This window comes from Epinephelus fuscoguttatus, linkage group LG11 (assembly GCF_011397635.1).
Source record: "Epinephelus fuscoguttatus linkage group LG11, E.fuscoguttatus.final_Chr_v1".
Taxonomy (NCBI): Eukaryota; Metazoa; Chordata; class Actinopteri; order Perciformes; family Serranidae; genus Epinephelus; species Epinephelus fuscoguttatus.
The window spans coordinates 4,134,707-4,148,900 of NC_064762.1; the positions used below are offsets into that span (position 1 = coordinate 4,134,707).

Here is a 14,194-nt window from a genome sequence, read left to right on the forward strand (position 1 = left end):
CCTCCTTCTCCCTCCTTCCCCCCCTTCTCTGCTCTCCTCTCCCGGCTGCCGGATTGGCCGAGGTGAGGATGCGTAAGCCTGCATGGAGGAGGGGGGTGAGGAGGAGAAAAAGGAGGAGCAACAGATTTTAATTCATCTGATGGCTCCCGTCTTTTCTCACACATGATTTGAGGTGGCATGCCGGGGCTTGGGTGGAGCGCAGGATGCAACACAGTCACATACACATATACATATACATATACACACACGCTGATATGATGGCTTTTAGGGGAAGTTCATTTACAGAAAAGGACACAGGTGGAGCAAAAGAAACACATCTCTTTGTTGGAACTTGTAGCTCAATTGGCTATGCACAATAAATGCAAATTGCACACAGAAGCATGAATTGATTGATCAAATGTCAAATTAACACATACGCACCAATAAGAGGCACAAAAGGCCACTGAGAGATGCAAAGAAACTGCAAACAGACACCAAATAACTACAAAAACAGACAAAACAGCCACAAAGAGACACTGAATGACTACAAAGAGGAAAAACACAACCACAAGGAAAGAAAGAAAGAAACAACCACAAAGCAACACAAAACAACCAAAAAGACACATTACCTTGAAGAGACCCACAACTACCTTGAAGATTACCTCAATAAGACCAAAAAAATTACCTTAGAGAGACCCTAACGACTACAAAAAGACAAAAAGCAACCACAAGGTGACAGAAAATGACCCCCATAAGACACAAAAACACCTCAGAGAGAGGACTACAAAAGACACAAAGCAACCACAAGGACAGACAAAATGACTACAAAGAGACATCAAACAAACAAGAAAACATATAATCACCTCAAAGATACACAAAATTACCTCAGAGAGACAAAAAATCACCTCAAAAGGACACAAAATTACCTCAATGATGCACAAAATTACCCCAGTAAGACACAAAATTACCTCCAAAAGACAAAAAATCACCCCAATAAGACACAAAATTACCTCAGAGAGACACAAAAATCTTCAGATAGACAAAAAATTACCTCAAAAGGACACAAAATTACCTCAAAGATGCACACAATTACCCCAATAAGACACAAAATTACCTCAGAGAGACACAAAATTACCTCCAAAAGACAAAAAATCACCCCAATAAGACACAAAATTACCTCAGAGAGACACAAAAATCTTCAGATAGACAAAAAATCACCTCAAAAGGACACAAAATTACCTCAAAGATGCACAAAATTACCTCCAAAAGACAAAAAATTACCTCAAAAGGACACAAAATTACCTCAAAGATGCACACAATTACCCCAATAAGACACAAAATTACCTCAGAGAGACACAAAATTACCTCCAAAAGACAAAAAATCACCTCAAAAGGACACAAAATTACCTCAAAGATGCACAAAATTACCCCAATAAGACACAAAATTACCTCAGAGAGACACAAAATTACCTCCAAAAGACAAAAAATCACCTCAAAAGGACACAAAATTACCTCAAAGATGCACACAATTACCCCAGTAAGACACAAGGTCAACTCTGGGACAAAAAATTACCTCAAAAAGACAAAAAATTGCCACAAAGATACACAAACTGACCCCAATAAGACACAAAATTACCTCAAAGAGACAAAAAAATACCACAAAGATAAACAAAATTACCTCAGAGAGACAAAAAATTATCTCAATATGACACAAAATTACCTCAGTGAGACCGAATCAACCTCAGATACACATAAAACAGCCACAAGGACAGACAAAATGACTACAAAGAGACACCAAACAAGAAAGACACAAAATCACCTCAATAAGACACAAAAGTACCCCACAGAGACCCAAACAACCATTTCAAAAAAACACAAAACAACCACAAGGACACATAAAATGACTACACCACTAACTCTGTGTGTCTTGCTCCTGTGTCGGAGAGGTGGTGGGGCCTTCTGCATATCTGTGCCCAGGGGCCCAGTGTCTCACAATCTGCCATGGTTAGAAGAATATATCTGAAGATTCATGTACATGTGCAGGAGCTGTAAAGTTCAAACTGAACAGTGCATCAACGTGTACATCAGTAAAATATATAACAATAAAACCAAATTTTAGCGTGCAGTGGCAACATTTGTCCCTTTACTGTAATACTCCCTCACTCTGTCCATACAGATGCATGTAGATTATAATTTCTATACAGTGAGTGCTGTGTGGCCATAACACTAATCTTCTGGGTGGTTCCACGTCACAGCAGCCTGCCGGTAACCAATAAATCCCTCCCATATTTACTGTACATGCCCTGACATCCCAGAGAAATATCCCACCCGTGGGCTCTTTCTAGTGCCGCTCACCCGGCTCACATCACCCACATCTGTCCTGCTGTGTGCTGCCAGCAGGCGACTTCATTGATTGGACTGGCGATAGAGCTGTTGGATGACACGGTTGGCTTTGTAATCAGTGTGGACGACAGTGGACGCTGCAATTTGACAGCAATTTAGTCCTGTTGACTCGTCCTCTGACAATGGTGTTTGGCCACAATTCTTCATACCAATAAAATTTCACCCTTGTCTTTATTCTTAATGTGTGTGATATCAGTTCACATATTTGTCAGACCCTGGATAAAACATTTGCTTCAGGCTGGATGCAAATGTCTCCTTGCAGTGAGTTGCATCATGTAGCCTTCTCACGCAAATAAGGCATCATTACTGCTCCACAGCGGTTTAAGCACCGATTCAAAGGGGTACTCCAGCGATTTAGAGCTGCACCTCCACAAAGTTGGGAGGCTTAAAAGAGACAGTTTAAAAAAAAAGAACAGTCAAAGCTGAAGCAGAGACAGGCTCATTTGTATGGGCACAGCTCCAGAAACACTGCACGCTTTAGTTCCCATAATTCAACTCAGTAGCTACTTCCCCTGCCTGGTACACACATCTTTGACTTCTGTGCCAAGATAATCATGATGACACACCCATTACAAAGGTCATCATCTTATTGGATGGGCATTATCAGTGGTTATCTGCCTCATAGAAACTGGTTAGGAGCTTGTTTAGTGGACTAACTTTGCACTTGAAGGTTGCCCGTTCACTTGCGTTTTAACAGGTCTGACGCTACTATGTGCCCTGGCTGAATCTAGGCTAACGGCTAACATGCTAACTATTATTTTTATGTCACTAGTCACTTGAAGCAAATTTAGGACGAAAGGAGACAGGTTGAAATAAACCGAAATTTCCCTTTAACACTTATATTTTCATCACTAATAAAATGCAGGGAATATGGTGTTTTACTTAGAAATGATGTCCTTGTGTTACTTTTTGCACTGTAACCTACCTCTGTTAAATTGGCAATACTAAGAAGAACTCTGGTACTGTGAACATACATACATACATACATACATACATTATTTTATTTCCCAGAGGTTTACTGCCTTTTTGCACATCATATTTTTGATTTATTTTGTGTTCAAATTGCTCATATGCTGCTTGTTCCACACAATTTCTGATAATAAAAGTATTTGAAAATAATAAAGTGTTCCTCCTTCAATTTATATCTTTGTAACGAGTGTTTGAACTATATTTAAGCCATCAAAAGCAGGTATATCGGGGGTTTTAAATTGAAAAATGTAAAAATTTAATCGGCCGATATATCAGTTATCGGATTTTTTATTCCATAATATCGGAATTGGCATCGGCCCCAAAAAATCCATATTGGTCGGGCCCTACTGATAACATCAATTCAATTGTCTAAAAGGGACAGCAGGCAGGACCAGAACACGGATGGAGTGGGTGTGAAGCCTTGACAACATGTTATGCATGGGAGATTTAAAAAATAGCATGATAGCAGTTAGCGGCTAACTCAAAGAAGAACAGCACCCAAAAATGTCAGCAAATAAGAAAAACAATAAGGTCCTGGAGCTCCTTACAGTCTGAGCAGAGGACGAGATCAGCCACCATATAACACAGACAGTAAATGATGATTACTGCCATATTATGCCATTGTTATCGTTAGTATGTTCTATGTCACACTAGAGGCTGACGCTGTTGAGTTACACATCACGCTTGTTTTGCTTCCGCGATGTCGGCATGTTTTCTAATATCACACACTGGAGCGGCATGATGCTGCCGTTGTTTGGTTCTGTGCAAGACATTGAGACATGCAATTATACTGTCCAACATGTGCGGTAGGATTGCAGCGGTATACCGGGTATGCCATGATATGGAAATTGACGGATATCATACCGTGTACATCTGCTTATCTACGATATTGAAAAAAATGCATCTGGACAGAGAAAATTATCACTGTTTTTCTTTTAAGCCCCAAAAGCTGAACATGACACTGAATCACTTGTTCAGAGGGATGTTTATATTTTTCAGCTGTGTGAGAGTATTGTGAGGTTTAAGCTTGATTTATAAGCTACATCAAATTCCACAGTGGCCAGTGTGTATCCACACACACTGTACACAGGACAGTTAAATCAATAAATGACATTCTCTCCAAATTAAACTTCAGCACGCCACAGACAGCAGCGTCCCTTTCTCCTAAACTCTTACTGTGTTTTACTGACTGAGGACTTTGAAACAGACCGAGGCAGCACACTGGGCTGCATTTATATTAAAGCATGAATCGCTTGTCTCTGTGAAAAGGCAGCGAAAGAGCGCTCACTGACTGAACAGTGACTCCTTCTCAAGTTCAAGAACAGAGTGGCTTGTTTACCATCATCATTATAACAGACGCCACTCTCGTCTTCACCACAGTGTGTTGGTGATGTGTGAGAGTGAAGGTCTTTATCTGAGCAGAAAGCACAAGAGAAACTGAGAACAGGAGGGAAACACAAAAGGAAAAAAAACATGCAGCAGATTGACAGATCAGGGGTCACAGATGGAGAAGAGAGCAGGAATGGTTTTATAACAAACGGATGAAGGGAGGGGGTGGAGTACAAAAAAAAGGTAGAACAAGGGAGGGGGTAGAGGGTAGACAGATGGACGGACAGGTAGAGAGGGTTAAATGCCTGGGTGGGTTGGAGATAAACTGCACGCAGAGAGAGAGAGGGAGAGATGGAGTCAGGCAGAGGGCAAGAAGAGGAGGAGGAGGAGGGAGAAAGATGGAGACTGAGGAGGAGAGGCAGAACAGGAAGGGTGAAAGGACATCCAGCCTTCACTTACAGTACACACCCATCCCCCATCCTCCATCCTCCATCTCTCTCTGTCTCAGGTTAGACCCCTGCAGCAGATTGTATTCTAATCCTCAAAGCTACACACCTCCGGCACTACTGTGTGTGTGTGTGAGAGAGAGAGAGTGAGAGTAACCAAGTGCTACCGTAACAACCTGCCTATTAGCATACAGCAGGAGGGATGGCCTTCTCTCTGACACACAGCATGACTGAGTAAGTGTGCAGTGTGTGTGTGTGTGTGTGTAGCAGAGAGGAGAGGACAGGAAAGCAGGGCGTGATGGAGCTTTGGGGTGAATCGCACAAAGCAAAGATGGCGTTAAAACTGATGCTGCTCAGAGTAACTGTAGTAATAGTGATACAAAATTCAGGCGTGCAGTTGAGTAGTTAGTCATATCGGAGCTTTGCATCTTTTGCTGAACCCTGAAAAGTGTTTTTAATGAGCTGAAGGGGCTCTGTGCACCTTTTTGACTCTTCCTTCTACACCCACTACACAAGTCCTCTGTGGTGTCAACAAATGTTTTTTACTAAGTCTCTAAAGGCTGCTTGATTATAGCAAAAAATTACAATCACAATTAGTTTGGTCAATATTGAGATGAAGATTATTTAACAGGATTACTCACTGACATTGGAAACATCATGCACGTCTTTTTTTTTAAATGGTAAACTGACTGCACTTGTATAGCACTTTTTACACTACATGTCACATTCACCCATTCACACACTGGTGGCGGAGGCTACCATACATGGTGCCACCTGCTACTCGGTAACCATTCACACGCATTCACACACCAATGGAGCAGCCATCGGGAGCGATTTGGGGTTCAGTATCTTGCCCAAGGATACCTCGACATGCGGGCTGGAGGAGGTGGGGATAGAATCGCTGATCTCTACCTCTGCGAGTGGCCCAGTGGATTATTTTAACAGTTAACAGAGGCGAACTTACCATTAGGCAAAACTAGGCAGTTGCCTGGGGCCCCAAGTTTCTGAAGGCCCCATAAAACTCCTCATACATTTATGGTTAACAGAGTTTTTTCTTATTTGCACACATTATTTATGTTTTTGATTAAATTCTTTCGCTAAAATGCCAGCAGAATGCTTATTGTATTATGTATGTCTCGGGGCCCCCCCTTCAATCCCCACTACATTGGACTAGTCCATCTTACTGCGCATGTGCCGAAAGGATTCAGGAAGACAGCAGCAAAACAAACAGCTTGGCGCGGAAAGGAGAAGAGGAGAAAAGAAGACAACGACAACGACGAAGTTGAGAGAAATGAAAAGAAGTTACCCCAGTGGAGCTCAGAAAAGCTAGCCTGGAAATCCAGACCCAAATCTAGAAAGATTTAGGGTCTGGCTATGAGTAATGCAAATGGCCCAACTCGAGGGGTGGCACCAAGCATGCATTTGAAAATATCACTGCACGCAATTGGATGACACTACGACCAATCAGAACAATACACGGGGTGACGTATCCAGAGCTTAGCTACCAGCGGAGCTAACTGGTAGATTAGACCAGGGGTTCTTAACCTTTTTAACCTTGGGGCCCAACTTTTCTAGTACAATGTGGCCCGGGGCCCATTCAGATATTAACATGTTTAATTGATCTTACTCTTGGTTTGATTTGTATTCAATAACTAGATCAAATCCACTTTCATCACAGAAACATTTATTTATCATGTGGATATAAATCTACACCTCCGTCAAGATGCCGAACAGGCTAACAATTCATGGGACAAATGTGCTACAAGAACATATTTAACAACAATTTTAAAGGCTCAAGTTACAGCAAAAAGGATGGCCTCTCAAAAAACTGATGAGAAAAATTAGAAATTTGACAAATAATATTATGTGGTGATAAATACATTCAAAATAATAAAAGTTACAATACTGCCTTCCACCACTTGGTGGCGGTAACGCGTCAGTCAGTTGTTTAACAGTTAAACAACTGACTGACGCGTTACCGCCACCAAGTGGTGGGAGGCTGTATTGTAACTGAGTGTGTCAACATAACAGTATGCGGCCCTTGCGGCCCACAGGTGCAAAACGGAATTTGTTTCGCAGCCCTCTAGGTGGCGCTCGCGGCCCCATGGTTAAGAATCCCTGGTTTAGACTCTTGCCATATCCGCTCAGCAAAACAGCAAAAACGTCCTTCTTGCAAAGGAAAGACTCGAGCGCCGTCTTCTGTTCCTCTTTTAGAGGAAAAAGCCAAGTCTGACTCGTTCATTGTAGCGGCCAAAGCCGTTTCAAACAACTGGTGTTCATCTGTAGCCATCTTGCAGTGTTTACTGACTGATTCCGGACTTTGTCGTCGCAGCGCTGTCGTCATCTGTTTAGCTCGTCTAAAGAGAACACCTGAGATCGCTTAGTTATGACCTCTTGGCCCTAATCCTAACTGCCTCTGACCTCAATGCGTCAACATGACAAGTACTAGCCAGTCTCAGCACGCTGTGGAACCCATGATAACACGCAGTAGGGATGGCTATGAATAGTCAAATAGGCTGCAGTGTGACTATTCTCATCCAGATGTTCAATGAAGCGCCGCACACTACTGTCTCTGGTTGATTTAACCTGACTTTTTAGCCTCATGAAGTTGATGACTGAGAGACAGCAACAAGCGGACAATGCAACCTGACCCTTAATTAGTTAGTTTGTTTGTTCATTAAATCACAATGAACCTGCCTAGAAACACCTGAAACAAGGGGACAACAGCGGGGTAAAACAAAGGAGCTACAGTTCCTACACAGTTTATCCAACATAAAACTGATTGTGAGCCCTTTGACCTCGCTGCCATTGTTTCATTTCTAATCCAACGCGCTGGAGTCAAAGCAACAAAGAAACGTGTCACTGTCTAAGTATGTGCAACACAGCTATCCAGTCACATGCTGTTCTGTATAATCCAATCTGACTTCTTGGTCTCTTCATCCCCACAAACACCCACAATCCACCTGTATGCAGTCACGCTACACGAGCTAAAGTGAGCTGGAGAAACAAACGGGATTAAATGAGTGTGAGAGTTGTGATAGCGACGAGGTTAAAGATCTCTGACGTTTCCTGTCTTCTCGGTTAACTCACACTGGCTCATCCTCTCGGGCCCCGGGGGGTCGAATTTCAGCTGCAAACAAATACACACATGCACACACTGTCTGACTCACATGAGCCGATCATTTTAATTACGCCACACACCAATGGGAGCTGGCAGAGGAGGTACAGAGGGGGGAAGGGAGGCAGAGCGGGGGGACAGGAGGAGGAGGAGGAGGAGGGAGTGATTTCCCTCTCATTCACAAAGATTTGATTACCTCTCTGTCTCTTAAACACACACACACACACACACACACACACACACACGTCCGTGCGGATCAGCTTCAGCGCTCTGCCTTGTGACGCCTCGGTGTGCATAATAATGACTCATAAACCACACTGCTGTCACCCAGAATGCACTGTGTTATTATACAGATTCACAACAGAGCCAGGACACGTGACCTCACACCTGACACTGGATGTATCACAGTGTGCAACGTCCCTCTCCATTTTGTGTCGCGTTTGTCGGACTGCATTATGACAAATGTGGCCGTTATTCTTACTCACAGATGTGATGTGGCTGCTGCTCCGTGCACAGGCGTCCTGGTGCAATCTGTAAGCTTCAGCAATATATAAATATATACAAGTCCATTCATTTCCTTCATGCCAGCAAAACAACAAGCTGCTGAACTTTCTGCTCACTCAGTGTCACAGACGTCTGTGCATTCTTGTTTCTGCCTCATTAACAAAATATTTTTCACAGACATTGGCTGACAATGCAGCTGGCAAGTGCACAATGAATGAGCAACTGATGACAGCTTCTAAAAGCATCACAGTTCTTTGCAGCTTTTAGCAGAAAGACTCAACCCTATGTTTATTTATTACAAACCTGAAACCTAATTGTTCCCTGGTTTATGTTCAGTTTTTACCAGTGCACAGTCTTGTATCGTACAGAAGTGAGTTTTTCAGTATTAAGGCCCTTACACACAAGGCGACAGTCAAAGTTAAGCTGTTGGCCATCGTCGACCCTAGTTGGCCCTCGCCGTTTCAACATGTCAGCTGTCAGCGAATGAAATCACTCTGATTGGCAGTTCAGCTCAGCGCATGACAAGAGAAACAGAAGAGCGGAAAGTAAACAAAGCGCTAAAGTCAAGAGGGAGTGAAGCTGAGACAAACCTGTTATATGAGGTAAGATTGTTTTTCTTTAGCCACTGAGCTCTTTAGCAGAAACGTTTCGTGATGGTTTGTGTTATTTTTCACTGTCGCTCTGTAAACATGTTCTGTTCTGTCAACATTGGATCGTGTTGTTAACGTGCTAACTGGCTAACTAGCATCAAGGCGGTCTTCTGGTCCCCTTTTTTGAATGACGATTGCAGACACACTGCCATCTGCTGATATGAAGTGGTATGTCCTCTCACGCAGGCACAGAGCGTACGTGCTTGTTGGCCCTTTGGTATGTTCATGTGCAACTTTTTGGCTGAGACACACCAACAAGAGGCAACGCAGCAGGGGGCTCTAGTTGACGCTACTTTTTCTGACGCTGGTTTGGTGAGTCTGAGCCTTTAGGCTAGACCAAAATCTCTCCATAACCTTAAACCTTTTGTGACCTATTGTGCTCTTTTTTTAGGTGCATACCTATATTTTAACTTTCTACCAGAACATGTTTACATGCTTTAATGTCAAAAACACTTCATTTTCTGCATACTGTCTGCACTGGAAAATCTGTATTCAGCCCCCTTTGTGTTAAGCCACCCTCCCAAAAAATACCACTCTCACCACTTGCGCATCTCGAACACCCCTGCATCTCTGCACCATCATTGCAGCCAGGAAATGACTGTATCAGAGAATAGCAGCACTTTTGAAAAATCACCAATAAAAGCTTCTAAACACAATCAGACATGTTCAAGAGGAATATGATGCAAAATCGCCAAAAATGAACCACATCAGCGACCAAGATTCATTTGTTTACCTCATTATTTGAAACTTTGGCCACATTGAATATGAACCATCGGACAAGGTAACACCACATATGAGACACAAAATACAGAAAAGCATGATGGGCCTCCTTTAACCAGGTACAGTATGCTACTCATGCCAGAGGCAAATAATGTAAAACAAATCACTGTCACTGATGGTTTTGTTTGAAGGTTTTCAGTATGAACATTCTGCAGCTGTGCAGTATGAACATGTTCCTACAAAACGTTTTCTTATTATTTGCACAAAAACATAACCTGGGTCACATTAGGTTCATTTCTAAATGTATTTATTTACTGTTATTTGCAAATACTTTCTGTATGTACTGTCTTTACGAGACCGAACTGAAACCTGAGTATGTGTCTCTCATTGTATCTGCTGTTGTCCTTTTAATTAATTGCAACTTAGTGCTTGCCAGCTAGCCCTGTTAACCCATCAACATTATGTAACATTATCCATTTTAGCTCCAAGTGTTCCACATGCAAAGCTAGTGGTGAATAATAATCAATAGCAGTGGTCAATATTAGCAGTCAAAATAGTAATCAATATGTTAATTAACTTGCATTAACTTGTAGATAATGCAGGTCACATTACTAACTGACATATTTAAACCTGCATTAACAGATTATTTTGGACACTTGTATGTGGTTGAAAGAAGCCGCAAACACAACATTAAAATATCACCTTTAATTTCAAATGGCGAACTTCCAGCAGAAACACAGCAACGTTAGCATACATACATTCCACTCTATTTCGTTTTCTACTGTAGATAATATTACCTCAACACAGGTGGGACTCTCACTTGATCACCATAGCAACACCGTGCAAAATGCCATGACATCTTCAACCCCTTTATCAGCAACTAAACAGAAGAATGTCTGCACTTCAACAACTGTACGGAAAGTTTGCGGGCTGCCATTTTTTTTTTAAACTTGGCTTGAGTAAATGAAGAAATTGCAGCTGCTACTGACGTTAGCTTGGCTGTTTAAAAATAGCCGGTCGTGTGTCACGCTAGTGATGGTTCCCTCTGATTATGAGTGTTAACTCCACCTTGTAGTATCGACTCAGCTCTCTTGAGGTGGTAGTAAAGAGAGTGCCGGGTGCCAGGTACCAGATACTATCCACAACTTTTACTAATGTAAAATCAAAAAAGAGTGAGTCAAGTTGCATAGAGTCGTGCCATAACATGCAGGTGACTAATGTTTGTGACTACCTGACTTAGTAAGTCCATTATTTACTCCCCTTTAACCTCTTTTTTGGTCTCCACCAACTTCTGAGGGAAATATTTGGCACCTCAGCTGCTAAATGCTCCACTGTGTTCACCAGGTGGTTGCTAAATTTGTTTTTCTGCTTCTTGGTGCTGGAAAAGTAGTGCACTGCAGTTGTTTATTGGCAAGAGACTACAGACGTTACGAGTCAATATATTGCTGTCAGGACCCAAACTGAGTGAGAACCCAAAAGCAGACTCAATAGCATGAAAGAGTTCAGCCAACGAAGGTTTATTTCAATAACGTGCAGGCAGAGGTGTCCAAAACGTAAGGCAAAATCCAAAGTCCAAAAAACAAGCTAAAGTCATTAGATAGAGTGAAGGTATCCGAATCACAGGGGCTAAGGTGAAGTCAAAAGGGTAAACAGTCAGAACTCTAGGAAAAACAACACAAGGGATCAAAGGCTGGGACGCTGTCACTGAGGAACAAGACGCACTGGCACAGACACATGAGGGAGGTGAGCTTATATACACTAGGAGGAGGAGAGCCAATCAGACACAGGTGCAACACATTAGGGGAGGGGCCAGTAATCACAGTGGCGGGAAGGAAGACAAAGACAGTATGTGAAGGGACCTGAAATGAGACAGAAAGTAAAACATTTACTTGACCTACGAGCTGGAACGGGTCCTGACAATTGTGATATTGAGATTCTAATTTTAGGAAGACTTTCAGTGCTAGTGGTCCACCCTTCATGATGCCACCTGTTTCACTGGTTTATGTTCTTTGTGTTTAGGTAAGCAGTATGTTGCTATCTTGGAGTTAAAGAGTTAAATGGCTGAAGATAGAGTACAGCATGGCTATCTAGACACAAAATAATCCACTGCCATCAATCTCTTGCATGTAAAGTGTTACTAAAAAGGCTACAGTATCACAAAACATAATACTCTAATACTAAAGTGTATTGATATTTTTTACTCCCCTTTAGTCTACAGTAGTTTCAGAGCCTTTTTAAAATGTCTGCTTCTCGTGTAGACACGACGCTGATGAAAGCTGTGAGATCGACCACAACAACAAAGTTGTTTCGAAACTGAAAGGAATAACAACAAAGATGCTTAAAATGCTTCATAAAGCAGAGAACCAGGTGATAATCACCCGTGGGTTCATCAAGAATGACCGCTCTCGCACAGACACAGTCATTTGATCTATTATTCATATAAAAATATTTATCATAGCAGCTTTAACTACTCACCAGATGGTGTTTTAATGGGTAACAAGCCTTGTAACATTGGAAACTGATGTTAGACCTACTTTTAGGACCATAAGCATATTAAAAAGCACTGCAGTGTTTACCACGTTGAGGGAACGTGACCTGACTGCATCCTCGATAGCCTGGGGTTAATAAGTCCTAATTTCAAACATCTCTGGAAGAAAATGGGAAAGAAATACCTCAACTTTGAGGCTGTCAGGTTGTAATGAGGGTGTAATCAGAGCACACACCTGTGCGACTTCAAAGCACACAGCTGTGCACTGAAAGGGAAATCTGACCTCCTCTGCTAGTCAGGACTCTTTGGTACAGAGAGGCATTAAAAACCATAAACCAAGACATTTTGATTTATTTCAGTGCAGGCACCAGATGCACGCAATATTGGTTTACAGAGGAGATGTATTATGGAAATGCAACCCCCCCCTTTGAAGCTTATGTTCCTCTCACAATAATAAAAGTGCAATAAGAAATACACATTCACTTTCACACTTCTGTGCACTTGCATTAGCCGGCCTGTTGGTATGAATGAGCTGATTTCACCTCTGTGTGTTTGTCCTTGTCCTGCATTAATTCAGCACACAGTTACTATTAATGTTGGTTTTCATATGGGTCACACACATACCACCAACTGCTCCTGTCAATACACATCAGCCCACAGTGATGACGCTGGATCGATACGAGCCCACACTTCACTTTCACAGCATAATGAAACGCTCCGACCCACGCAAATGGAGGTATAGTGGCGATGGTGGGAGGCCACCGGTGGGCAGGCTCAGGCCGCAGGCGGAGCCACACATCAATCCTGCTGTCACACTTTATGATCAGTCACAAGCACATGCACAAAGGAGTTGGTTAGTTACAATATATGCCACTTAATATGTACAGTAGTTAACAGGAACACAGGGTTTCATCTGGGTATATCCTCGTCATAGTGGCGCAAATCACATCAAAGTCATCTGCATAACCTGACAGTTAAAGCTGGGGTAGGCAGTTTTATTTTGAACATATTGTCATTCAAGTGGACAGAGAGAAAACTAGACCTCTGCACGACCTCTTCACTCTGTTTTCAGGCTTTAGAAAATCCAGTGACGGGAGACTTTGGCCAATCACAGGTCATTTCAGAGAGAGGGTGTTCCTGCTGGCAGTTCTGCAAATGCAGATGCACATACATGCACTTTCACATGGTGAAAGCCTGATTCAATGGCGGAAAATCCTGCAGAGAAACCCTTAAAAGGAAGATGGACTTGTCAAAAAGAGACTGCGAAAGAAAGTCTGACAATAAATAAAATAAATATTTACAAAGTGTTTCAGAGATGGAGAGAAAATGTTGCTAATAGTTTAGCCTTCTGCTAACCGGAGCTAAAGGCTCATGGTGCGGCTTCAAACTCATGTTTATGTAGGTAGTGTTAGCTAGAGTCTTAAATCACAGTGTGTCCTCCACCTCACTCCCCGGCATCATAGACCACCTCGCTGGGAGGAGAGGACAGCAGCTCCAGAGATGGACTCCAGCCCCGACTCCCCACTGGACCAGCTAACAGGTTAGACCTGGTGCTGCTGCTGGCAACCAGCCTGCTGTGACACCCAGC

The 14,194-nt window shown here is 42.5% G+C and overlaps 2 protein-coding genes across 3 annotated transcripts in view; one reads left to right on the forward strand and one right to left on the reverse strand.

The window, feature by feature from the left end:
- The window catches only part of LOC125897313 (vascular endothelial growth factor A-like), a 341,071-nt gene that overhangs the window by 226,142 nt on the left and 100,735 nt on the right, over positions 1–14,194 (forward strand). The window lies entirely within an intron of this gene.
- evlb (Enah/Vasp-like b) overlaps positions 1–14,194 on the reverse strand; it is a 97,581-nt gene that overhangs the window by 67,082 nt on the left and 16,305 nt on the right. The window lies entirely within an intron of this gene.